The sequence below is a fragment of the Sus scrofa genome, chromosome 6 (assembly GCF_054392235.1).
Source record: "Sus scrofa isolate SSC_HxYL_T2T_F1_AM1 chromosome 6, Sscrofa_HxYL_maternal_Yorkshire_Landrace_v2.0, whole genome shotgun sequence".
Classification (NCBI taxonomy): domain Eukaryota; kingdom Metazoa; phylum Chordata; class Mammalia; order Artiodactyla; family Suidae; genus Sus; species Sus scrofa.
The window spans coordinates 149,313,669-149,340,720 of record NC_139388.1 but is presented as its reverse complement, the minus strand read 5'-3'; the positions used below and the strand labels follow the sequence as shown (position 1 = coordinate 149,340,720).

At 45.0% G+C, this 27,052-nt stretch overlaps 1 protein-coding gene across 5 annotated transcripts in view; it reads right to left on the bottom strand.

The window, feature by feature from the left end:
* GNG12 (G protein subunit gamma 12) overlaps nt 1-27,052 on the bottom strand; it is a 136,235-nt gene that overhangs the window by 21,565 nt on the left and 87,618 nt on the right. For 2 of the 5 annotated variants that reach the window (XM_084958135.1, XM_084958133.1), the window contains exon 3: nt 13,733-13,802. The gene's annotated coding sequence lies outside the window, so the exon portion shown is untranslated. 5 annotated transcript variants of the gene reach the window in all.

Sequence of the window (27,052 nt, the reverse complement as noted above, 5' to 3'; positions counted from 1 at the left end):
AATCTATGGTGACAGAAACGACATGAGCGGGGAGAGTGGGTGGGGAGGAGACCGAGCAAGACTGGCCATAAGGGATGCTAACGGTTAAAGTTGGGTGGCAGGTACCCCGAATGCATCCTGCTTTTGCCCATGTTTGAAAATTTCAGGGATACACAGTTCGTAAAGTTCTGTGATCCTAAACACGTCCTAATCTCTAACATGAATACGAGCACCAGTGATTAAGATGGGCTCTGTCATTAAAGAGTGGAAGATGCGTTCATTACCATCTACCATTTCCTCTTTCAGCTCACTATCTAGCAAGGATGTGCAGAGGAAGGAACTGCCTTTTGAGGCGGCAGAGGGGATGAAAACAGCCTTGATCTGGGCCCTCTGCCCATTGTACACAGCGCTCAGGCCCTGGGTCACAGATGCCAAAGGAGAACTTGCCAGGCAGCCTCGCCCCCTTCGTGCGTGCATTTGCTGACAAAACACAAAAGGCCCAACACGGGTGCTGATACCCAGAACTTGCATGGGCTACGAACTACATAATAGGATACTTAATTTTTCTTTCTTCCTTCACCTTACCTTATCCCATGACACTAGAGCAAGAAAACATGCCTGACCGGCTTCCACACATGTCCAGACTTGATAAGTGCTTTGGGGAAAAGTAGTGTCTATGGAATTCCTGGAGTGACTAGCAAATGAATACTCGGTGCTAGCCCTCACAGGTCAAGTACTTGTTTTGAGACTCACGGTACCTAAAAGTGTACATATTTTCAAAGGGAAAGGACTGGAAAGAGTAGGGTCCCCGAGGAGGCTTCTTATAGTTCTCATTCTCCATATAAATGAAGTAGAATGCTCCCTTTCCAAGCAAAGCTGTTAATTCACTCCTTTTCCAAAAATTGTTACTGAAGAGAAAACACAGGACAGGAAACCAAGCCGAGTCATTTAAGGTCCAAACCTCATTGGCGACACCAAGGCAACGCAAATAATTTGGCACCCCAAAGGCACATTTTGACTGCAGTGTTGTCAAATTTCACAATGCCTCCGTTCATCGTAAGAGGTGATATAAAGTTCCTCAGAAATATGCACTAATTCAAATCCATTAAAATGCTTCTTTCAATGAGACATAGAACTTTTGAGAAACGGGGCTGCATCAAGTAAAACATGCATTGGGGCAGAAGAACACTTTAAAGCAACTGGAAAGATGACACCAGTTTAAATATACAGTGTGTAACTACCAACAACTTGCTCAATAAGGTTTGTTCTCATAAATGCGAGAATTTCACAAAACAAGATCATCAAATGGAATGCATTGGGAAAGGAGGCTGCCTGTAAGCCCTGAAAAGGAATTTCTATGGCTACTCTCAGCCCCAGATGTTCCAGGCCAGAACTATTTCAACTATTCTGCTCCTCTTGGTGTATTGGTAACTTACCAGACCACACGTCCCCAGAGCTGGTTTTACAACCAGGCTCATCATACTTCTCACAAACACTGGCCTCCACTTCCCTCATCAGAATCCTCCTTTAGGTCTGATTCTCTGTCTGATGGTTGGTCTCTTGAGGCCAGCCAGCCTGTACGCATGACTGAGTTCTTTACTTCTTCCATGTACAATACACACAACATAAATACACACCGATGTTATGAGGCACGCGGGTGGCTTTGGCAGGAAGTGATGGCCTTGCAATTTTTCCTCTCTGTACTTCAGGAAATAGAAGGGATAATACACTCCTGGTTCTGGACATAGAGCAGGAACTCAATAAGTACTTCATCCAATGAAATTTGACACAGGGATCTGTGCAGTATTTTAGGTGAGGGATAATATGGGCTTGACTCCCATGGACAAAAATCAGAATTTACAAAACAAACAGGGATCATGTCACATTACAAAAGGATTCCCTCAGATGATACTTTCCCAGATGCATGATCCACTGAACGAAGAGGTCCAGTGAGAGAAACTCACTGTTTAGCTGAGTCTGACTATATTTCAATGAGGAAGCATAATGACTATCTCACAAGCATAACATTTGCTACAACTCCTCTTGTGTCTTGAGCACAGTTCCACCTGAGTTTCCAAAGTGTACACTGGGTGCATACACCTTTCTCGTCCCTGTACTTATGAAAGTGAGGGTGACGCAGAGGTTGGTTTTAGGCAGCTCCTTATCTGGCCTCGAGCCTCAGGGGCACTTTTCCTGTTGTATGTAAGGATGAACACACGAAAGCACAATTCTGATGCTGCGAGTTCTCCAAAGAAAGAACCACCCCCAGAGGCCTCCATCGCTCAAGTCTGCCAGTGCAGGTCAGGGGCTTAAAGTGGAGGCAAGGGGGCTGCCTCCCGAGGGGAATTCATCCTATGACTAGCACTGGAAGTAACACACACGTCCCAGCAAAGGCTAACACCACGACAACAATATTGGTGCGCTTTATTTATTCATGCATTTAATGATTAAGTGAAGGATTTCTAATGCTTAATGAGTTCAGGGGTTAAAATCTTAAGAGAGATCATATGAAATCAGCCTTTAGTTGTCTATGACCAAAAATGAGTTTCAGAAAGTTGAAGCAGACTCCATCAAAAGTTTGTCCTTGGTGTATTTTCAGAAGTGCCTGAAATTCTCTGGAACACTTTTGTGCACAAAAGAAGTCAAAATAAATGACATGTGTTTAGATTACAGACAGAAATTATGAGACTGATTTTAGTCGACTAAGTAAATAAATACATCCAAGTCTTATAAACAGCCATTACCTGGCAGTGTCAACATTTATAAATTAACAGACCCAGAGATCACAAGACTGTGGGATGCGCGAGACTTCCTTTACAAATGAAAACCATCCCCACCTAAATTCTTGGGAAAAACCCTTAAGTGTCGCATAGCGATGCTGCCATATCTTTGTATGTCACTTCCGCCTTGATCCAAAGTCAAAATCTGGTCTTCTATTTCTTTTTCTTTTGGAGGAACCTCCAATCTGTACCAATTTATATTCCCACCAGTGGTGCACAAAAGCTCCCCCCCCCTTTTTTTTGGTCTTTTTGCCTTTTCTAGGGCCCCTCCACGGCATATGGAGATTTCAGGCTAGGGGTCTAATCAGAGCCATAGCCGCCGGCCTTCGCCACAGCCACAGCAACTTGGGATCCAAGCCACGTCTGCAACCTACACCACAGCTCACAGCAATGCCGGATCCTTAACCCACTGAGCAAGGCCAGGGATTGAACCCGCAACCTCATGGTTCTTACTTGGATTTGTTAACCACTGCGCCATGACGGGAACTCCAGGTCTTCTATTTCAAATGTGGTTAAGTCTGGTGTAATAATAATGCTACCAAAAGACTGAACTTTACGAAGTGCTTTCTCATACACCACTGCCTTCATCAGATTGGGTCCCTGAAATACTTTTAACTGCTACTTATGGATGTGTGTGAAGGTTATGTGATCAATAGGTAAGATATTTTGCAGATAACTGGAAAAGTATCAGAATCCTTTGCCTCACAATACGTCTATTTCTTGATAGCCTATCTGGTGCTTTCCCTCTTAACATTTAGTCTAACGTTAATTTTTAATAACTCCATATGCTTCTGAAATAGAGGAGAGTATCGGTTTTTCCTCCCTTAAATAGGATATGTTTAAAGACATTTTCTTAGAAGCAGATTATACCTGCATTAAGAGGTCGTGAGGAGTGAAAATGAAACCAGTGACTAGAAGCTGGATCCCTAACAGGGTTGCTTTCAGAATCACTTGTGGGGAGGGGGGCAGTTCTTTCCATGCACCCAGGTCCAAACCTCACTCCCAAACATCCAGGATCAGCATCAGAATGTCAGGCGAAGTCCTGGGCAAAGTACATTGGAACTGGACATACATTGGGGCGATAGAGCCACGGGGACGAGAACACAGAGGGGCTGCGCAGTCCAACACCTGGCGCTCCCTGACCTCTCCGCCAAGCTGGGGGCCTTGGGCAAGTCACTTCCCCTTTCTGGGTCTCAGCTTCCTCATCCTTGACAAAGGACGACAACATGAGAGCTCTGCACCTCTTCTCTGCTTCTCTCGGAGCCGTCCTCTCTTGCCAGCTCTTCACAGCTACTCAGATCACTGGGTTAAGCGCTGAATATTTATAACTCTCATAACGATCAAGGCAGGGACTGCAAACTAGAGTTAACTGTGTAGGGGACACAAGCAGGTGCATCCAGCGCCCTGAAAGAATTATGCACGTGGTTGGGGGAGGGGGGAGGCAGAGCGTTGCTTCTGAAGCCCCAGAAGACTTTACAAGTGGGGAGCAGCCCAAATAGGAGAGGGGTGGGGCAGGGGAGCCTTCCTTACCAAGTGGGTCCTAAAGCAAGCACATGGCACAGAACAGACTGCTATGGGTGTTGTCAAACGGAGCAGTGCACAGTAAGCTCTCTTTTAGCCAGAACGTGCTGGGAAAGGGCATCAGAGCAAGCTGAAATTTCTGTTTGAGTCCCCACCCCTGGCAAGAGCACGCTGCTGCCAATTCTCAACGATAACAGCGCCATACACACATAGCCCTGAACATAACCGATGGTTAAGAAGGCACTTCCGTGAAATGTCATGATTCCAGATAAAGCTGAAGAACTCCTGGAACAAGTCCGTGTTTTGGCACTGACACTGCTGGACTGTCCCACCCTCCTGACTCTGCCCTTGGTCTCAGAGCCCCGACCCCACCCCCCCCAGCCCCCGGACACGTTTTCTTGCCTCTGATCGTCCTGCTCTGCCTCCTGGCTGGACCCTCTCTGCATCCTCCAAGCTCAGCTCTCCTTGGAGACAAGGCCTACATGCTTGTTTTCCCTCTCTCTGTCCTCTCTCCTTCCATCCACCTCCAAGTGCTTGCAGAGTACTCTTTTTTTTTAATTTTGTTTTCTTTTTAGGGCCATACCTGCAGCATATGGAAATTCCCAGGCTAGGGGTCAAAGCCAAAATGCAGCTGCCAGCCTACACCACAGCCATAGCAAGGCCAGATCCGAGCCGCATCTTCAACCTGCACCTCAGCTCGAGGCAACACGGGATCCTCAACCCTCTGAGCAAGGCCAGGGATCAAACTGGAAACCTTATGGATATTAGTTGGGTTCTTAACCCATTGAGCCACAATAGGAACTCCTTACAGGGGATGCTTACATCTGTGCCTGGGCCTGCAGCTGTCTGCGGGACCTCCTCATCCACGAAGCCTGCCTGCTCCTTAAACTTGGCCCAGGAGGCCCTTCTCTGGACTTGGCTTCTCAAGCTCTCTGCTAATAAAGCAGCCTTCATTATGGCTGCCTAGATGCAAAGCTTTAGTCCTGTTTCTGAGAACACCTCCTTGCTCCCTGACATCCAAAGAGGTGACCAGTCCTACAGCTGTATTTGCCCACCTGCACCTTCCCATCTGGTGCCGCTGCTATCAACCCCTAGGCCCTCCCCTGATAGGCCTTTGGAGATAACTTCAACTGCCCTGGTTTTCTTGGTTTCCCTGAGCTCTCCCTCAACAGCTGTCAACTTGTCAGCCTACTGGCCATGGACCAGTAATCCTAGATAATGGCAAAAGCTAATTAAACAGATATGAGCATGCCGGCTCTACTGGAGGGGGCACTGGGAAGGAGCCCAGGGTACTGCCACTCGTGCAGCCTCCCTCCTCTCTCCCCAGGGGCAGCCCCTAAGGGGCCCCTGCAGATTCCCAGAGCTCCTGGAAAACACAGTTTAAAACCCTGGCTCCCAGCCTTCAGATACCACTGCCAGATAAATCTGTCTAAAAATTCAGCTCTAATCTTTTAAAAAATATTTATTTGTTTATTTTTAGGGCTGCACCTGCGGCATATGGAAGGTCCCAGGCTAGGGGTCGAATCGGAGCTGTAGCCACAGTAACACCAGATCAGAGCCACATCTGTGACCCACCCCTCATCTGTGATCCAGCTCATGGCAACGCTGGATCCTTAACCCACTGAGTGAGGCCAGGGATTGCTCATGGATACTAGTCCTCATGGATCCTAGTTGGGTTTGTTACCACTGAGCCTCAATGGGAACGCTTTCAGCTCTAATCTTACGATGCCCCTCAAGAATTGTCAACCGGGCAAGGAAAATACAAAATACAGCAATATTCACATGGGCAGAATAGCTATATATTGCCATTCTGGCTCCAGATGTGTGCCCAACAGAAATGTGTATACATATCCACTGAAAGATATGCGCTCGAATGCCCACAGCAGCCCCCAAATGGAAACTGCCCAAATGACCCAAGCAGGAGATTAACAACTCACTCAGTGGAATATTCCATACCAAATGACAAAGCTTCAAATACATGCAACTATGTGGATGAATCTCACAAATAGAATGTGGAGTGAAAGAAGCCAGTCACAAAGAGTAAAAAGAAGTTCGTACCACGGGAGTCCATTAAGCATAAAAAGAGGTGAAACTTATCCGTGCTGTCAGATGCCAGCCTTGTGGTTACGCTCGAAGGGAAGGTGGCAAAGGGGACACGAGGGGACTTGTACAAGTGCTGGCTACTCGTGTGTGTTTAGCTTGTGAAAAAAAAATCATTATAGTTAGGATTTGGGTAAGTGGCTGCAAAATATTTACCTCAAAAGAAAGTTGAAAAACAAACCGACTGCTCCTGATTACCTGTTGAAGTAAATACAACGCTCACTGTGATCCAGAAACTCTTCACAACATGGCTGTCATCTTCCTTCCTAGTCCATTGTTTATTGTTTTTTTGTTTTTTTGCTTTGGGGTTTCTTTACCCCTAAGGGGTCCAAGGATCCTCTGTGAAATGCTGTGGGAATGTGCACTTTCTGGGGAGAGGGTCTGGCGCATTAATCAAAGGGAGCCCACGATGCAAAAGAGGTAGAGAGAAGTCACCTGACTTGCAGCTCCTCAAATGGTCCCTGGACTTGAACTCTGATTTGCTCTGTTATCTTCCCTCCAAAAGCCCTGGGTCTTCCCAGGCCCCCTGTTGAGACCTCCCCTCCCCTCTTCCGCATCCTGTCAGCTTACCTCTACCATGAATCTCTGCTGATCCTCCAACCAAAAGCTGCCCCCAACCCCCTCCCACAGCTGTTTATCAGGGGGCTGCTCTGACGCTTTGGTAGGTGCTGAGCATGTGCAAATAAACAAACCCTCAAGGAGGTTTCGATTGATCCAGCAGAGGGAAAACGGATGTATCCACAAATAACCTGAAGCAGACAAGCTGTGTTAAGAGAGTCACAGAGGTCAGTGCAAGGGGCGTGCACAAGAAGGAGTGACTCCTGCTGGCTGGGGGCAATCTGGGCAGACTTTATGGGGGAGGTGGCCACACTGCAGGCTTTAGAGCTGGGAGGGGAAAGCATATCAAGCAGAGGGGCAAAGTCCAGGGCTTGCTGTGAAATCCCCAGGGCTGTCAGGGGTGGGGGGTGGGGGGAGGCAGGCAGCAGTTAGGTTCACCAGGGCAGAGACACCATGAAGAAGAGCTGGAAGAGGTGTGGAAAAGAATCAAAGGTTGCCTGCCAGGCTCAGGAGGTTGGATTTTATGCTATAAGCAACTGAGAGCCACTGCAAAACTTTAAGCAGGGAATGATATGGTCAGAGATGTGCCTCCTTGGGACGTCGGATGGATGGAAATGATCTGCTCCTCCGATGAGTGTCTAAAACACACGGTCCTGCCTCTCTGGTGCTTGGCTGCCTCTGGCGTTGTAATGCGGTTTTCTGTGTGCTTAGCCTGTGCTCCCCACCCCCACCGGACTTAGGCTAACGAAAGACAGGAATGGGTTTAGCGCCGGTGCACTGCCTCACACACGGGGGCACTCAATAAATACCGACTTAACAAATGAACGTGCAACGTCTCCTTAAAATGGGTTGTGAGTGAATGAGCAAAGAGGGTGGGAAGGTGGGACCGAAAAAAATCCCACAGGGCGTAGCACCAATGATCTGGACAAGTTCAGGGGCTCCATTCAAACCTAAGATTTGATGTCTTTGCTTAGGTGGTCACTGTATTGAACGGCTACATCTGAAGGGAAAAACCAATCGCAAAGGAGAAGGTTTAAAGCTCCTTAAGGCCCTAGAGGAAGGACAGGCGGTCTCCCGCCCTGCGACCTTCTTCCACGCACACTGACAATCAGCTGGGGGTGCCCTCAGAATAAAGGGACTATTTTGTTTCAGAAGAGTCCAGTTAAATGCTTAGCACCTAGAACATGGAACCCAAGAGGCAGGGCTCACCTTGGGCCCTATTCCCCCGACTTCCAGTGGGATCTAGGAGGGTGGGAAAGAGAGAGACTGTTCAATGGCTCAGGCCCTCCTGTTTCTTATCTGCAAAGAGGGGATTCCTAGGACGGCAGGTACCTTGAATGCTGCAAAGAAAGGGGGCTCTACCTCCAAATCAAAGCAGAAAGTAAACGCTGGGCTGGGAGAGAAATTGGTTCTGGCACTGCCTCCCGCCCTCCCCCCGCCCCCCACCTCCATGCAGTCCCACAACACCGAAGGGGCCAGTTTTTCTTTTCACACCACCTTTTACCTCGTGGAGCTCTTTCACTTCCATTCTCACACCTCACGATGGCCCTGTAACTCAATTACTTTGTACGTCTAAGTGTCTGAGAAAACGGAGGCAGAAGGAAATGTGATGACTTGCTCAAGACCCTCTGAATGGGGAAGGAACCCCCCTGTTCCTGACACTGAGACAAGGCTCTCCCCACCCCCCTCTGGGATCTCTTCTGCTCCCAGGTCTGGGGGAGGCACTTTCAAGGGGAGTGAGGATTCTGCAGAGGTGACCCAGTGGTAACCACGGCCCTCCTGGCAGCTGTGCCCACTTGTGTTTGAGCTTGGGGTGGGCCCCTCCGTTGGGTCAGGGCCTGGGTGGTTCGTGTGCTTTATCATGGCCAAGGGCAATACAGGGGGAGCTGAACCTCTGGGGACCTGAGCAGCCTGGGTGGCTTACCGGAAGGAAGGCGTGAGAAAGGAAAAGCAAAACTTAGCACCACTTGTAACTGCGCCGGCTTCAAAGCCACCCACTGCACAGCTGAGTGGAGCCTGCACTGTGCTGACTCGGACTGGAATTGGCCCATTTTCTGGTCTGGTCTGGGTTTCCTTCCTTCTCACTGCAAAGCCTCCCAGCCCAGGCAGGCAACACCCATTATTAGCCACTACTATTTAGTTTAGTCCTATTTCTGGAACTAGCTTGGGGAGTTTCCCTTCTTTATAACTTTCTTCTTTTTTTTAAACAACAAAAGGAATATACTGAAAAATCCAACCTTTGAATAAGCATGGGAATAAAATAAAAAGTTACAACTCTTTCCTTCTGATTTCACTCCAAAGTGGTACCTTACTGTCCCCAGTCTTTTTCCTTTCTTCCACACCTTCTTCCGGCTTCCCAAACACACGTACACATATACGTGATTCTCCAAAACAAAAGGGGCCGTATTTACATAACAGTTCTGCACATTTCATTTTTCACTCAATAATAATAAATATTTCAGGGGCAGCCAGCCTTGCTCATACACAGGGTTGGTCCATTTTTCTAATTTGAATTTCTCATTTTGAGACATTTAAAATTTAGAAAAAAAAATCACAAAGGGCAACACACATATCCAACACTCATTTTAAAAATTAGTAAATTCCTGTTAATTGTTCTCCTTCTCCCCAGGGGACGACTCTCTACTCGCCCAGGGAGTCAGTGCATAGCCAGCTTTGAAACTTGCGGGGAGGAGAAGAAGAGAGCCCCGCCAAGCACTATCTGCCTCCTGCAGGACTTCGCATGAGGTAGCTCTTGCTGGCTGGGTGCTGGAGACACCTGCACCCAGAAGCCGAGCCTGTAGAACTTCATCCAGCATCAGCTTCCCTTGGAGGAGTTGCGCTGGTTAGGGGCAGGTAACAACGGGAGCAGCAAGTTCAAGAGAAAGTACAATGCTTTGCAACCGTTTCTTTCTTCTTCGGGAAATCCAGGACCCTACAGGGGCAAGGGCAGCTGCTTTGTTTAAACACAGGGAACTTGAGTTGCTTGCTCACCAGCACATTCTCTCTGCAGATTCTGCCTGGGCCACCCACAAGCGTGTGGCTAACGCCGATAGCTATCCCCTGTCCCAGCAAGCGTGCCTGCTAATCCTGACTCAAGGGCAGAGACCCGAGCTCAGCTCTGAGCTGCTATCTGGACCAACCAGATGGTTAGAGGCAGAGAGAATCCCAGCTAGAGAGAGCACCAAGGGAAAGGGACAGGGAGCGCTTCGCCTGTCCTGTGTTTTCTGAACACCATGAAATAGCATTTTGGTTGCGGCCAGACCCCATAGGTAGCAAATGTTTTGATTTGTTCTGCTACATTTATTTATTTTTTTAATTAAAATTTTTTCCCCTTTCTTTTTAGAGCCACACTTGTGCAGCTACATTTAGAACATGGAGTACTTCTCTCTGGGCACAATATCTCCTAGGTCCTTTAGCCCTGGCCATCAGCCTGTGACAGAGCGCTATTATACTTCACCATCGTACAGATGGGGAAAGCGAGGCAGAGGAAGCTGTGTAACTTCACCTGTGTAATAGCAGATATAGGATTTGAACCCAGGTTCTTTGGCTCCAAAGCCCATGCAACCCATCAGCTGGCTACACGCCTTCGCATGACTGGTGATGGTGTTTCTCAAAATGTATTACAACTTAATAGGTATACACGGACATAAGGGTCCATGTCACATCAATTTTGGAAAGCCCTAGTTCAAAGAAAGATGAGTGAGCTTCTTTCATGCAGGAAGGACTCTCAGGGTCTTTCCACACGAAGATGCATTTGTGATCTGTAAGAGGCATGTGGTTTGCAGCACCAATTATTTGAACACAGACACGTTTTCCTAGGAACAGCTCATGCGATCAGTGTTCTGCTGACCACACTTTTAGTAAATGCTGGCAAAGAGAGTGATTAGGAACAGGGATTAAATTCTGATGCTCGCCATTCAATTAATTTTGTGACTTTGGAGATTGCTTAACCTAAGCCTCAGTCCTTTTATCTGCAAAATAGGAATAACCAGAGCCCCTATGCCTCCTGGGGCTTCTGTGAGAATTAAATGCACATGTGCAGTTTTTAAAAGGGTGTCTGGTTCTAAGCATTCAATACACAGGAGTTATTAAATTATTTTAATGAATCATTTAAGAACAAGGGGATTATGAGGAATCCACTAAAAGAAGCAGAGAATCCCTCCCATATTGTAAATTCTCAGTTGATCTTCACAAACAACAGTTCCTGGCAGAAAAACGTGAAAAATGTTTATGCACGAGAAAATCCTAAAAAACCATGGCATGCCTTAGGATGCCGAGAAGAGAAACAAGGGAAAATATTTAAATAAAAACAAAACAAAACCCGAAAAACAAACAAAGCCTCAGACAGAAAGTTTCTTTGGCAAACAGGGTTCTCTGATACCGTCACAGACGCTGACCAAGAAGGACACGGGCCAATTTCCTGAGGACCAAACCAAGCTGAGCCCTGTCCTTCAAGGGGTTGGAGGGTGGGGTTGGGGGTGGGGGAGGAGGGGGGTACAGAGCCAGGTGATAGACTCACTGCACTCAGGAAAAGGAGGGAGATATACGCGGATTTTGGTGGGGGGCGTGCGGGGGGGGGGTGCCGCGGGGGCAGTGGTGGTGGTGACTTCTCATAACTGAACTGAAAATGGCTTGGCATTGACAGGAGGTCTTCCTGTTCCCGTTTCATGGGGTGACTCATGCATCTGCCATTTCACTTGCAGCCACTGTGGGAGAACTCTGTGCAGGAACTCTGACTCCACAAAAGGCACCCTCCTCGCTGCCTGATACGGCAACCCCCGCTTCCCCTCCAGAACCCCCCCTTCCCCTCCTTCTGGCCATGCCTGCCAATCATGTGACAGTGGACAAGAACCAAGCCGATGTCCCCACCCCCCTCCCCCCAAACTCCACCCCCCACCCCCGGCCCCTCCTCGGTCAGGCTGCAGAAGCTGCAACTCCCCGGAGGCAAAAGTGGAAGCCAGGGCACCTGGAGCCACTGCGCTCCGTGGGCCGGCGCGCCTCTGAACCCCGGACCTGCTTGCTTCCTGTTGTGCAACAATGTAAATGCGCCTGTGCTCAGGCCAGGGCCAGCTGCGCCGGGTGGCAGGGACGTGTGAGTAATGGAGCCACCGGGGCAGCCTCTGAGTGGAACCCACTGGAACAGGCCACAGGCTCAGACTGTGGTGCCAGCCCTGGGGGGCCGGGGCCCTCCACCCGGCACCTCCTCTACCAGGGAAACTGTCCAGGCAGTATGGACGGGCCAGCACAGCCTGGGGAGGTCAGGAGCCAGGAACATCAGGAGATGGTGACTGAGTGGGAGGCAGATGAAAACCTAAGGGACTGGACTGCAGGCTAAACTCAGGAGGGTTTCTCTGGGTCACTGCTAAAGCGGTCTCAGTTTCCTCATGGGTAAGATGAGAGGGGCTCCTCTCCCCAGGGCCCTGTTTGTGCAGGCATCACCGGGTGTGCTTTTTAATATCCTCATTAGAAAGGAAGGGTCTCCCTCCCCATTTTGCAGACGTGTAAACAGAGGCTTGGAGGAGTGACTTAGCTTGGCCAATACAGTCTGTAGGTCTGTACAAGTAAATGAGATGTGGAGCTGGGACTGGAACAAATAATTATGAATATTCCGATGTGTCCCCTCTTAAAGTTCTACATGGGCTTCTAAGCTTCCTGAAGAGGATGTCTGCAGCTCACCATCAAGTTTTAATTTTTTGGCATGAGAATTTCTCACTTGGTAAATGATCTGCAAATTACACATTTTACTTTCGATGACCCTTCTTGGACTACTTATTCTTTTTGCATTGCCAGAAGGAAGGTGCTAAGGGAATTGTAAATGAATTTTGCAGTTAGCTAAAGCACAGTCTAATTGTAATTCTCATATTAAATTGCTTGCAAAATAAATCACTAAAATAATTCCACGGCCAAAAATAAATGAGTTCTGTTCTAAGGTGATTCCTTGGTTATTGGTCTGAGGAAAAGTTGGCGCTAAAAGTCAGGACAGGTATATGGGTGGTGGAAGGAGCTTTGGGCTGAGGTTAAGGAGATCTAGGGGTCCACTGGCACCCAGTCATTAATTAGTTGTGTCACTTACGCAAGTTACTCAATCCCATTCCCTTTCCTTTCTATATCAGTAAAACAAAGGGCTTGGATTAGTCCCATGTTTCCCTCCCATTTAAACGTGAAGACTCCTTTTAATGTACAAACACTCATTATAAACTCTCCCCTCCAAAGACACTTGGTGAGAATAGGTTGTTGTTGGGAGTTCCCGTTGTGCCTCAGTGGTTAAAGAACCCGACTAGCATCCATGAGGATGCGGGTTCAATCCCTGGCTTTGCTCAGTGGGTTGTGGATCTGGCGTTGCTGTGAGCTGTGGTGTAGGCTGCAGACGTGGCTCAGATCCCACGTTGCTGTGGTTCTGGTGTAGGCTGGAGGGTGCAGCTCCAATTCGATCCCTAGCCTGGGAACCTCCATATGCTGCTGGTGGTGCCCTAAAAGACAAAAAGACAAAAAAAAAAAAAGGTTGTTCTCAATTTTACTAATTGCCACATCTCCATAAACTTGAATAAGGGTAGTGCACTAAGGGTCAAGGCATTATTTACTCAGTGTGTGGTCAATGTGCGGCCTCTCTGCACTCTCTTGCCCTTGGCAATAAACCTTCTACTCTCTTTAATATTACTGTCTCTGCACAAATTTTGAACTTTTGCATTAAATGGCCTCAAAGGTTCCTTTCAGTGTCAAGCTCTGATTTTTATCATATGTTAATTATTTCTTTCTATTTTTGGTTTGGAACAATAAAGCAAAATTTCAGTTACCGCTTTTGTTTTGCACGAAACCGCATTCACCATGTATTCGTCAGACACAAACTCAATGCTGGTGCTGGGCCTACAGAGGTGAAACAAAATAGACACAGTCTCTGTGTGTCTCTGTCAGAGTTTGGCTCTCTGTCAGGTTTTCCTCAAGATCCTGCGCCCCCCCCTTCTGTTTATGTCCAGCTTCCACCTCCCCCTGGACATCTGGCTTCTAAGAGCCACTTGCCTACTCAACATCTGCGCTTAGATATTGAACATGCATTTCAAGCTTAACATGTGTAAAGCAAACAAATTCCACCCCCTCTGCCTGCCAAAATCCATCCTTTCTTCATGTTTGCCATCTCTGAAATGGCAACATCATTCATTCAAATGCTCAGGCCCCAAATACCTGGAGCATCCTTGGCTCCCTTCTTCCTCCATTACTCAGCAGGAAATCCTGGAGAGAGCTCCGCTGGACCTACCTACAGAAACACATTCTGAGCCCAGTGGCTTCTTATCACCTCCATGCTCCCAGCATGGTCCAGGCCATCCGCATCATCTCTCTCCCAGACTCCTGAGACGGCTTGTTAGTTGTCCTTCCCTATTACTTTTTTGCTACCCTCCTGTTTATTTTACAATCAGCAGCTAGAGTGAAGCTTCCTAAGTTTAATCTGATCACATTGTTCTTTTGCTCAAAACCCTTCAGTGGCTTTCCACCATTCCTGGAATAATTCCAGGATCTTAGCTTGGTTTATGAGACCCTAGATCTGGCCCCTGGCTACAATTCTAGTTTTCTCTCCCGATTCTTAAGGTCTACTTGCTTTTCCATAAACATGTCTGGACTGCTCCTGCCTCAGGACCTTAGCACTTGCTATTCCCCCTACCTAGAATGCTCTTCCTTTAGATACTGTGCACAGGTTATTCTTTGCTTCTTCAGGGTTCTGCTCACATCACTTTCTCAAGAAGGCACTCTTTGACCACCATGCCTGAAAGAGCCACTCCCCTACCATACCTGTAACTTTCTTTCCCCTTATTCTGTTTCTTTTTTTTTTTTTTTTTTTTTGTCTTTTTAGGGCTGTACCCATGGCATATGGAGGTTCCCAGGCTAGGGGTCTAATTGGAGCTGTAGCCACTGGCCTACACCACAGCAACGCCAGATCCAAGCCGCATCTGCGACCTACACCATAGCTCACAGCAATGCTGGATCCTTAACCCACTGATCGAGGCCAGGGATCAAACTTGCGTCCTCATGGATACTAGTCAGATTCTTTCCACTGAGCCAGGACGGGAACTCTCCCCTTATTCTGTTTTATTTTCTTCTGAAATTGGATCACTTTCTGACATTGCATACTACATATGTTTGGTCTGCCTTTGCCCCTAGAATCTGAGTTCCATAAGGACAAAGTCTGTCTTTTTATTTTATCTTATCTTTTTGGTCACCCTGTGGCATACGGAGTCCCCAGGCCAGGGATCAGATCTGAGCCACAGCTGCGACCTATGCCTCAGCTGGGGCAGCGCCAGATCCTTTATGCTGGGCCAGGGATCAAACCTCTTTGTGGCGTTGCAGAGATGCTGCCAATTCTATTGTGTCACAGCAGGAACTCGTTTTTTACATTAAATTTTAATTTTTTTCTTTTAAGGTCTTTTCCAATGCTGTCGGCCCAGCTCCTGTAACAGGGCCTGCTACATACAAATTGAATGAATGACTGGCTGATACAACACTATACGTGTCATTATGTGTGTCTTACGTGCCACCTTCTGCTTTCATATTATCACTAATCCCAGCACTAACCCGACAAAGTATATAATATCCTAACCCTTCCTCAGATGAGGAACTGTGCTCAGAACGTGTATGGTAAACTGCAGCCTCTCAGGCACTGACTGGTGGGGCAGGGGTTGGTCCAGGGTTTAGGTGGCACGTGTGAGATGAGAAAGTCGAGGAAATGGCAGAGTGTCTGGATGGCTCAGTGACTCTGCTGGGTGGGCCTGCGGTTAGTGGGATCCTGATGTTCTATGAGAATGAGATCACAGAAATTATTTTAGCAGCTACTGACGAGGTAGGGATACCCCCTGGAGTGGACTTGGTGGTGACCGTGGCATTGGGAACTCCGACCCTCTGGCTGCCTGTGGCTGGACCAGTCTTAATTATCCTCCCGTTCTCCTGCAAGTCCTGCCCTCCCCAAACTCCTGCTCATGTGGGCCTCCTTCTCCCTTATTGAAAGTAAGAGATCACGAGTTTGCCTCACTCTGCAGCCTGTGCTTTGAGCACAGGGTCAGCTCTCTTCAGGGCTGAGTGACAGTTCTCAAGCAGCTGAAAGGGGTCACAGAGGTGCTCCAAAGGAATGCAACCAGTCACCTGGCTTTGTGGTCAGGCTGGGCAGCACCCAGCGAGGACTCTGCCATCCGGTCCAGGCCTTGGCTGGGCAGATTCTGAAACTCCATCAGTGCTCCTGGGTGGGGTGGGGTGGGGTCCACACAGGAATGAAATGTGCTAGTCAAGCACAAAAAGACAGAGAGAGACCCCGGCAGGGACCCTCCTCAGTCCACAGGGCAGCCTCCTAGAATCAGATGTCTCAGGGAAGGTGCCAGATGAGACCCTGGGAAGCCACATGGAAGGCACACAGTCTAAGCAGAGCCATGAGACAGTTCAGCTGGGCTCCGGTAAGTGCCCCCTGGCCTCTGTCCCTCCCGCCAGCCCACCTCTCCAGTGACCTCAGATCAGCAGGTCTCTGCCCCACACAACTGCGGATTGTACAGTACTGCAGCATTTGCTATGGGAAAACATCTGTGTGTAAGTGGACCTGCGTAATTCAAACTCACTTTGTTCAACGGTCAGCTGTCTATATGAATGAACAGAGTGGTCAGAATGTGGAAAGATGAACTTATCTGCTAGATAGGACTATGAATACTCTTGCTGAGTAATAAGAACAATTAAGAATATAGCAAATAAGAAATAGAAAATAGGAACCGATCAATTACCAGGATTGAAATTGAATCAGAAATTTAAAAACTCCCAACAAACAAAATTGCAGAATCAGATGGCATCACAGGTGAATCCTACCAAACATTTAGAGAAAAGTTAACACCTATCCTTCTGGAACTATCCACAAAAGATTGCAGAGGAAGGATACTTTTGAACTCATTCTACGAGGCCACCTGATATCAAAATCACACAAAGATATCAAAAAAAGAAAAAGAAAATTATAGGCCAATATCACTGATGAATATAGATACAAAAATCCTCAACAAAATACTAGCAAACCAACTCCCTCATTACATTAAAAGGATTATACATACACCATGAACAAGTGGGGTTTATCCCAGGGATGCAAGAATTTTTCAATATCTGCAAATCAGGAAGTGTGACATACCACATTAATAAATTGAAGAATAAAAACAATATGATTCTCTCAATAGATGCAGACAAAGCTTTTGACAAAATTCAACCCCCTTTTATGACAAAAACTCTCCAGAAAATGGGCATAGAGGGGGCATACCTCAACATAATAAAGACCATATATGACAAACCCATCATTCTCAATGGTGAAAAGCTGAAAGCATTTCCACTAAGATCAGGCACAAAACAGGGATGTCCACTCTTACCACTTTTATTCAACATGGTTTTGGAAATCCTAGCCATGGCAATCAAAGAAGGAGAAAAAAAAGTTCAAATTGGAAAAGACAAAGTAAAACTATCACTGTTTAAAGATGACATGATACTATACATAGAAAATCCTTAAGTGCTACCAGAAGACTGCTAGAATTCATTAACAAATTCAGTAAAGTCACAGGATACAAAATTAATACACTGAAATCTCTTGCATTTCTATACACTAAAAATGAAGTATCAGAAAAAGAAATTAAGGAAACAATCCCATTTACCATTGCATCAAAAAGAATAAAATACCTAGGAATAAACCTCCCAAGGAGGCAAAAGACCGGTACTCTGAAAACTATTAGATGCTAATGAAAGAAACCAAAGATGACACAAATGGATGGAAAGATATACCATGTTCTTGGTTTGGATGAATCAATATTGTTAAAATAACCATACTACCCAAGGCAATCTACAGGGTCAATGCAACCCCTATCAAATCTCCAATGGCATTTTTCACAGAACTAGAACAAAAAATTTTGTAATTTTTATGGAAACACAAAAGACTCCAAATAGTCAAAACAATATTGAGAAAAAAAGAACAGAGCTGGAGAAATCACTCTTTCTGACTTCACACTATGCTACAAAGCTACAGTCATCAAAACAGTATGGTCTGGCACAAAAACAGACACATAGAAAAATGGAACAGGATAGAAAGCCCAGAAATAAACCCAAGCACTTATCGTCAATTAATCCACAACAAAGGGTGCAAGAATATGCAATGGAGAAAAAGAAAGTCTCTTCAATAATTGGTGCTGAGAAAACTGAACACCTATATGTAAAAAAATAAATTTAGAACATTCTCTAACAACATATACAAAAATAAACTCAAAATTCATTAAAGACCTAAATGTAAGACAGATACTATAAAACTCCTAGGGGAAAACATAGACAGAATACTCTTTGACATAAATTCCAGCAATATTTTTTTTTTGGAACTGTCTCCTAGAGTAAAGGAAATAAAAACAAAAATCAATAAATGGGACCCAATTAAACTTAAAGACAAAGGAAACCATAGACAAAATGAAAAAATAACCTATGGACTGGGAGAAAATATTTGCAAACGATGCTACCAACAAGGGATTAATTTTCAAAATATACAAACAGCTCATACAGCTAAATATATTAAAAAAAAAAAAAAAAAACCAAACAAACCAATCAAAAAATGGGTAGAAGCAATTCCTGCTATGGTGCAATGGGTTAAAGATCTGCCATTTCTCTATGGTAGTGTGTGTTCAATTCCTGGCCCTGCACAGCAGGCTGAAGATCTGGCTTTGCTGCAACTCTGGCATAGGTTACAGCTGCAGCTCAGATTCAATCCCTGGCCCCAGAACTTCCATATGCTATAGGTGTAGCCATTTAAAAAAAAAAAAAAGGGCAGAAGATGGCCAACAGGTACATGAAAAGATGCTCAATATCCTTAATATTTAGAGAAATGCAGGTCAAAACTACAATGAAGTATCCTTCACACCAGTCAGAATGGCTATCATCAAAAGTCTACAAATAACAAATGCTGGAGACAGTGTGCAGAAAAAGGAACCCTGCTACACAGTTGGTGAGAATGCAAATTGGTGTAACCACTATGGAGAATAGCATGGAGGTTGCTTAAAAACTAAATGCAGAGTTGCCATATGATCCAGCAATCCCACTCCTTGGCATATAGCCGGAGAAAATTCTAACTTGAGAAGATAAATGCACCCCAATGTTCACAGCAGTAATATCTACAATAGTCAAGACATGGAAGCAACCTAAATGTCCACTGACAGATGACTGGCTTAAGTATATATCACATGTATGCATACACACACACACACACATACATAAACATGCTGGAATATTACTTAGCCATAAAAAATAATGAAATAATGCCATTTGCAGCAACATGGACAGACCTAGAGATTATCATGGTAAGTGAAGTAAGTCAGAGAAAGACAAATATTGCATGATATCACTTACATGTGGAATCTAAAAAATGATACAAATGAACTTATTTACAAAACAGAAATGGATTCACAGACAGAAAACAAACTTGAGGTTATTAGCAAAAGGGATAGCAGGCTTGGGGGATAAATTAGGAGTCTGGGATTAATATATACACACTTCTATATATAAAATAGATAAACCACAAGGACCTACTGTATAGCAGAGGAAATTGTATTCGGTATCTTTAATAACTTATAATGGAAAAGAATCTGAAAAAGAATATATATATGTATAATGTGTGTGCGTGTGTGTGTATATATATATATATATATATGCACATACATACAATAATCCCTTTGCTGCACATCTGAAACTAACACATTGTAAATCAAGTGTACTTCCATTTAAAAAAGTATTTTAAAAAGTTATTTTCCAATTAAAAAAAGACATACCAAATAAAAATATAATTATTTCTCCCATACCTCTTCCTCAGTCACCTACAGCAGAAGTTAGTGAATAACAGTCTGTGGGCCAAATCCAGCCTGATGACAATTTTTGCAAATAAACATTTATTGGAACGTAGGCATGCCTACTTATTAATCACTCATGGCTGCTTTTGTGCTATCATGGTAGAACTGAGTGGTTGTGACAGAGAAACTATGATCCACAAAGCCTAAAATAGTTGCTATCTGGTCTTTTATTGAACAAATTCGCCAACCTCTGATCTAAAGTAAAGAAAGATCATGGTTGCATTCAGAAGTCCACCACATAGGGGTTCCCTCTGTGGCACAGTGGGTTACGGATCCCAGGCCCTGTGCAGTGGGTTAAAGGACCTGGTGTAGGTCACAGCTGGGGCTTGGATTCAATCCCTGGACCGGGAACTTCCATATGTCATGGGTGCAGCCATTAAAAAAAAAAAAAAAAAAAAAAAAAAAAAAAGTCCCCCACATATATAACCTAAGAGGTACTCCATGAATATGGATAAATAGGGAATTATCTGTTTTTATATTTTCATCCACTAGTTCTTTAAACAACATAATTAAAATAAACCACCTTTCCAAGTACTTCTCCCCACTGTTTCTGCTTCAATTGGGATAAGAAGGTCATGTATTAATCATATAGCTTATTGTCTACTTTGGAGCTCAGTACATGTTTATAAAAAACACACTGGGGAAAGGAGAGAGAGAAATGCTTTTTGAGTAAAAGATGAGTGCTGAGAACTGAAAAAACATTTCTTAGGCTTTACATTTTTTCGTTTGCCTTTTAAAGCTTCTCTGGTCTTTGGGAAGAATAAACAAGCCGGAGTTCCTGGCTATTGCGACTGATTGCATACCTGGACTTCAAGGCCATTACCGCCTTGTGTAAGGTCACTGACACGTGTAGCCAGCATGGACTTTTCTTGCAAGCTGTTCCTTTTGCTCTACAAATATGCATCAATCCTGGAAAAGAGCTCACTATATTCTAACCAAAGTTCCTACCAAGTTACCTGTGCTGTTAACGGCCCGGCATCTGTTTTTGGTTTGCAAAGAGGATAAAGACTGCAGCCCAGGCTTTAGGGTCAATAACTCATTCTCAGGTTTGGGGGGAGCTGGGATTTCCCTATGGAAACTGATCACCAAATTTACCAGTCTTTTTTTTTTTTTTTTTTTGTCTTTTTGCCATTTCTTGAGCTGCTCCTGAAGCATATGGAGGTTCCCAGGCTAGGGGTCGAATCAGAGCCGTAGCCGCCAGCCTACACCAGAGCCACAGCAACGCAGGATCCGAGCCGCATCTTTGACCCACACCACAGCTCACGGCAACACCAGATCTTTAACCCACTGAGCAAGGCCAGGGATCGAACCCGCAACCTCATGGCTCCTAGTCAGATTCGTTAGCCACTGCGCCACCACAGGAACTCCACCAATCATTTTTTGATTCCAGCATTCTTAAGAGTTGATAATAATTAAACTAGTTGACAGAATAAATCACTGCAAAAAAATTATATATCTAAAGACCAACTCTCAAATCAATCAAGAGAACAAAATCTAAGTCGAAAGTCACATCCCAGAGAGCCAGAGCTGGCAAGGGATCTGTTGTATTTGGCCCACAAAGAATTATTTAAAAGTAAATATAAATAAAACCAACATAAAGACCAACAGTTAGATTTCAGGAATTTTCATCCAGATTTCTGGCTTTTTTGAGGGAGCACATTCCCCCGTGGCTGCCAATCTTGGGGTGGGGCCCAGCCTCATTCACTGCTACGTCTGTCCTTCTGTATCTGGGTCCTTCTGTATCTGATTCCTTCTGTATCTGAGTTTGGGACCATGGGGTAAACAACGATCTAATGTTTGGAAAGTTGTTCTAATGTTTCAAGTGGGTGGGGGGGGCGGGGTGGCAATGAGCGTTTAGGATTGGAAAGCCTCCAAGTCCTGAGACTGACTTTCCTCTCCACGTAGGTGGCAAGGATGAGGGGCAACCAGCCCAAGAAAGCTTCTCCAACACCCCTTCCGAGATGACTTGAATGAGGGGAGTCACAAAAGACATCCACAACAATGTGTGTTAATAAACCGACATTAAGACATGTTTTATTCTCACAACCCCAGTCTCTGATTATTTCTCCTATTCTATACCTAAGCAACTTTTAATCCTTTAATAAACATGTGTTGGACATCTGTTGGAGGCAAGCCACCATACTATATACTCACAAAGCATTCAGAATTCTTTGATCCCTAGGACTTGATAAATTCAGGTGGGAAGAAAACACCCACACAGCCCAGAGAGGAACTAATAGCTCTAACTCTGTGCCAGGCACTGGGCTCAGCGCTTTCATCCTACAATTACTCTATGATTATTATCTCAAAAGAGGAATACAGGTTAGAGCCTTAAATGGTAGGTAGAGTGCAAAGGAGCTGAAGAAAAATAATGCTAAACAGTGTGTACAAAGGGACACATGCTACCTAAAAAAAAAAAAAAAAAAAAAGAAACTTTCTTTATTATAAATAAAATTGTTGAGAACGATTGCTAACAAATTACACTGATGGGTCTCTACATCAAACAGTGCTATTTCTACTCGTTGGAACTTAGTTTTTTGGTGGTACGCAAACATCCTTTACTTTAATAATAATGGCTAGTATTTATTTTAATGTCTGCTAGAAAAAATTAAATTATACATCAGACCAGTTTTATCAATGATATTATTTAATACAAAAAGTATTTAAAATAGATTTAAAGAAAAGCATGAAATATGTGACATTAGATGATATGCAGGCATGAGAAACACTTTTGATGGTGGTATGCAAAATACTGGTGTTTCATACTCATTACAAGAGTAAAGATGCAAGCTGTCTATCTATTAATCAGGAAGAACAAAGGTCTCTGCTTAGTGCAAAATTCACAGCCACAAGGAATTCACTAACAATAGCATCTGGGTAGAGTGTTATCACCCAAGTTTCTTTCTGGGATCTCAAGTAGGGAAAGAGTGGGGGAACCTGGGTGAAAACAAAACGCTGTCTAGTATTTTAGGAATTTGAAAAGATCTTGGATTTGCAGTGTGATGATTTAGTATTATACTTAGGACCTGTGGCAGAAGTGAGGGGTTTTGTCGACAGCATCAGCCAGCTAGGCAAAACAATGTCAAAACACAGCTAAATAACACAAGATGCAACAAATCTTTGTTAACACACCATAAAACTGCACCTAGTCCCATGGCACAAATGTTTCTCTATAGCTGACCACAGTTTTTTGTTTTTTGGTTTTTTGGGTTTTTTTTTTTTTTTTGCTGCTAACAAGGCCTAAGGCAACAGAATGAGAGTGAAACCTAGATGTGGCTGGATTAGATAAAGAGGGTGACAGGCCAGAATGCCTTTGGATACAAGGATACTTTGCAGCCTGAGGCCCTGGGGAAAGAAGACATTAGAAGACATTTATTTCCTCACATCTGCCTAAGTCTGAATTTGCTTTTTGACCCCAACACTGGGGGTGGGGGGGGAGCTCTAAGGGAGTCTGATTTAAATGTATGACATATACCTTTTTTTAAACTTCAGAAAACTCAAAGAGCCATTTGAATAAAGGCCCCTGTAACGGTTAAGTTACTTCTATTTATCAATAAGCTCAATTCTTTGTCTTTGGAAATAGGAAATAGGAGCAAAGTAAGAAGGCAGGCCAGTCATTGAGCTTTTTTCAAATGTATTGTCCCTAAGAGGTGTGGGGACATCAGTCAGGTGCTAAATAACTTCCTGGAAATATGTCAAGATGGAAAAAAAAATGGTATCTATCTGTGAGAAGTGAAAATGGTGAGAACTAGAATAGGGTAAGAAGCCACTTTGAATGTGTTAGTGCGTGTGTATGGGGGGGGAGAAGGGGGGAAGGTGTGTAGGTGGGGGGAGGAGGCAGACATTCTCAAAGGGCTTTTCTGGAATGGTAACATTACGGACAATAATCTGAACAGTATTTACTGGGTTCTTACTAAGTAGCGGTGCTGAGCTGAGTGCTGTACAGGGACTACTTCATTTTATCTTCACACCAATCCCATGCGGAGCTGCTACCATCTGCACTTGACATATGGAGAGACGAAGGCATGGAAAAATTAAGTCCATTGGAGCAAGTGAGTGAGTGCTGGGTTCTGACCCTAGAGAGATCGACTCCAAACCTTGGCTCTCAAACGCTGGTCCGTTAGCCGCCTTCTAAGATGGGTCCAGGTAGAGCTGCCAGGTTGGGATCTGCTAACAGCTGCAGGCACGTCTAGGGTCCCAGCTGAAATTCTCAGGGTTACCTGTGGTGTTTCTTCACTGGGCCCCACACCCTCTCAAGCACTTCTCTAAATAACTGATTTTCAGAGCTGTAAAGAATGTTCGGAGAAGAGCTGCCAATCTGTGGTCTGCTGAGAGAGCCCGTGTGTCTTAGTCCAGGTTTAGGGAAACGGATAGGCCGGGTACGGGTCCAGAATCACGAATGTGTACCCGCTGCTGGAGGAGCAGCTGCTAGGAGGCCCCAGGTGTCTTTGTGAGGCGCTCTATACATGCTACCTTGTTTCCTCGCCACAAGCCTACCAAGTGTGCATCAGACCCACGGGACAGAGCCAAGCCCAGAGGGGTCCAAGCACTTGCACCAAATCGCACACCTAGTAAGGGGGAGACCCAGGATTTGAACCTCGGCCTCTCTAGCATCATCCTCTCTAGCATATCATCTAAAGGAATATGTGATCCCACTTCAAACCATAACAGGGAGTAGTGGCTACAGTCTTAGAGGGCAGCCGGGCTGTCTGGGCTTGATCAGCGCTGCCACCTACTCGTTGTAGGCCTGAAGGCAAGTCGCTCACTTTCTCTGTGACTCTTTCCTCATCTTTAAGATGAGCGTAATAATTGGACAGATCCTCTCGGGTTGTGTTGGGGAATGAATGAGTTAATACTTATAAAGTGTTCATATACACAAGTGTTTGGGAAATGAACAAAACCACCCCTCACCCTCTTACAGGAGCATCTATATACAGATGACAAACCAGCCAGGGGTGGTGAACATCATCAATGGAAGTTGTATCTAGATTAGTTCTCAAAGGAGTTTCCATTGTGGCTCAGCGGATTAAGAACCCGACTAGTAGCCATGAGGATGCGGGTTCGATCCCTGGCTCCGCTCAGTGGGTTAAGGATCCAGGGTTGCTGTGAGCTGTGGTGTAGGTCACAGACGTGGCTTGGATCCTGTGTGGCTGTGGCTGTGGCCTAGGCTGGCAGCTGCAGCTCTGATTCAACCCCTAGCCTAGGAACCTGGGAACTTCCATATGCCACAGGGCATATATATATTTCTATAAAAAGAAAAATAAATAAATACATACATATATACATACATACATACATAAGTTCTTGCAGGGGCCAACACGGTAAGCCCAGCACAGACACTGGCTATGGGGTCCAGCAGGCTTTTGATCTGAGCTGTTAAACTGAAGAACACGTGCGGAATAAAGTCTGGGGCTTTCATCCCAGATTGGACTTGAATTAGCTGTGCCACTTGGAGAAGGAATTTCATTTTTCTGGGCCTTGGTTCTCCCACGTAAAAGCTGCTAGCTCTGTTGAGACGAGGTGACATGGCACAGGGGAGAGAGGACAGAAATGGGTCCAAATGTCTTGGGTTTTGGTTCTCCCACATAGGAACTGTATAACTTTTTTTTTTTTTTCTTTTTCTTTTGTCTTTCTGGGGCCGCACCTTTGGCACATGGACGTTCTCAGGCTAGGGCTCAAATTGGAGCTATAGCTGCTGGCCTACGCCATTCTGAGCCTCGCCTGCAACCTACACCCCAACTCACAGCCAGGCCAGATCCTTAACCCACTGAGTGAGGTCAGGGATTGAACCTTCGTCCTCACAGATACTAATCACATTCGTTTCCGATGAGCCACAACGGGAACTCCAGAACTGTCTAACTTTTGATATTGAGTGAGCTTCATTTCTCTGAATTTCAATTTCCTCTCCTCCAAGAAGAAGAAAATGGAACCCTCCCCAACCCCGGCCCAGTATTTCACAGAGTTACAGACCAATAAGAAAATGAATTTGAAGCCCCCTGCCAAAGACAGTTCTATAAGAACATCTATTTCTGGATAGTAGGTGGACCCTTAACAAATATTTGTGGCAACAATTCTATGACTTACTATGATCTGGAATAACCCCCCCTTCTTTCTCTGTGGGTCCCTCTAGAATCTAAGGTCCCTGAAGGCAGGATGTTTCTGTCTATATTCCCTAGTGAGTGAAAAGTAAGCACTTAAAAACTATTTGACTGAATTAGCAGAAAGTAGGAATGCATGAATCAATGAATAAATGACTTTGAAGTTGTAGGAGGAGCAAAACAAGACTGACCTAAAGATTTTAATTAAAGCCAAAGTACTCAGAGACAGAAATATCTTCCTGATATGCAGGTACAAAGCTCTCACACATCACAGACTCCTCTGAATTCTTTGGGGAGGTGGCCTGGGTGGGAGACCGGCAGAGTTAAGATACTCAAAGTGGTTAAATTAACATACTCAGCAGGTACGCTGACTTTCTAAAGCTGAATACCAACTGGGATAATTAAAGGATAGAGCCTTGTCCTTTTAAAAAAAAATTGACTCCCCTATAAACTACCAGGTGACAAAGGTATAATTGTAAGGATACATAAGGAAACTTTTCTTCTCTGTTCTTAATTTAAAGAAGTCCCACTTTACCTCCAAGCTGAAGGATCACACAAATCTGTCAGAACTAAAGGGAAAGTTACAAAACACTATTTTTTTTTCTTGGTTTGATTTGTTTTTAAAAATTAAGCCTGCAACATCCTTTTTTCCCCCCAGTCACCAATTGGACCCAGGCTGGGAAGTGGCTTGTTCCCCGGGGAGGATCCGGAGAGGGGCAGCTTCTCAGCAAGGAGACGGTCACTCCAGCTCTGCCCTGAGGGATGGAGGAATGCCCAGGAACCTCCTCCTTCGTTACTCTTTGGCTGTGTGGCTGAAAATAAAATCTGCCTTTTTTTTTTTAATGCTGTTCTAAAAATAGGGGGGTTTGGCTTAAATCCGCCAGTTGGTGTTTTGATTTTTAAATTATGTGCAAAAAATCATGCTTAAGCCCTACTGAGCACCAGTAAGTAACTCAGGGACGTTGCAATTTTATTTTGATTTCAAAGTTCTAAAATGTTCATCGTCTTAGACACAGGGAGAGGTGAAAGGAGATAAAAGGAGGGTGACAAGGATGTTGAAAGCTTTAACTTCAGTTTGAAAGCAAAAGGCAGCTAGACATCCCTCAAACCAATAACATATTTTAAAAGATTTTGGAGG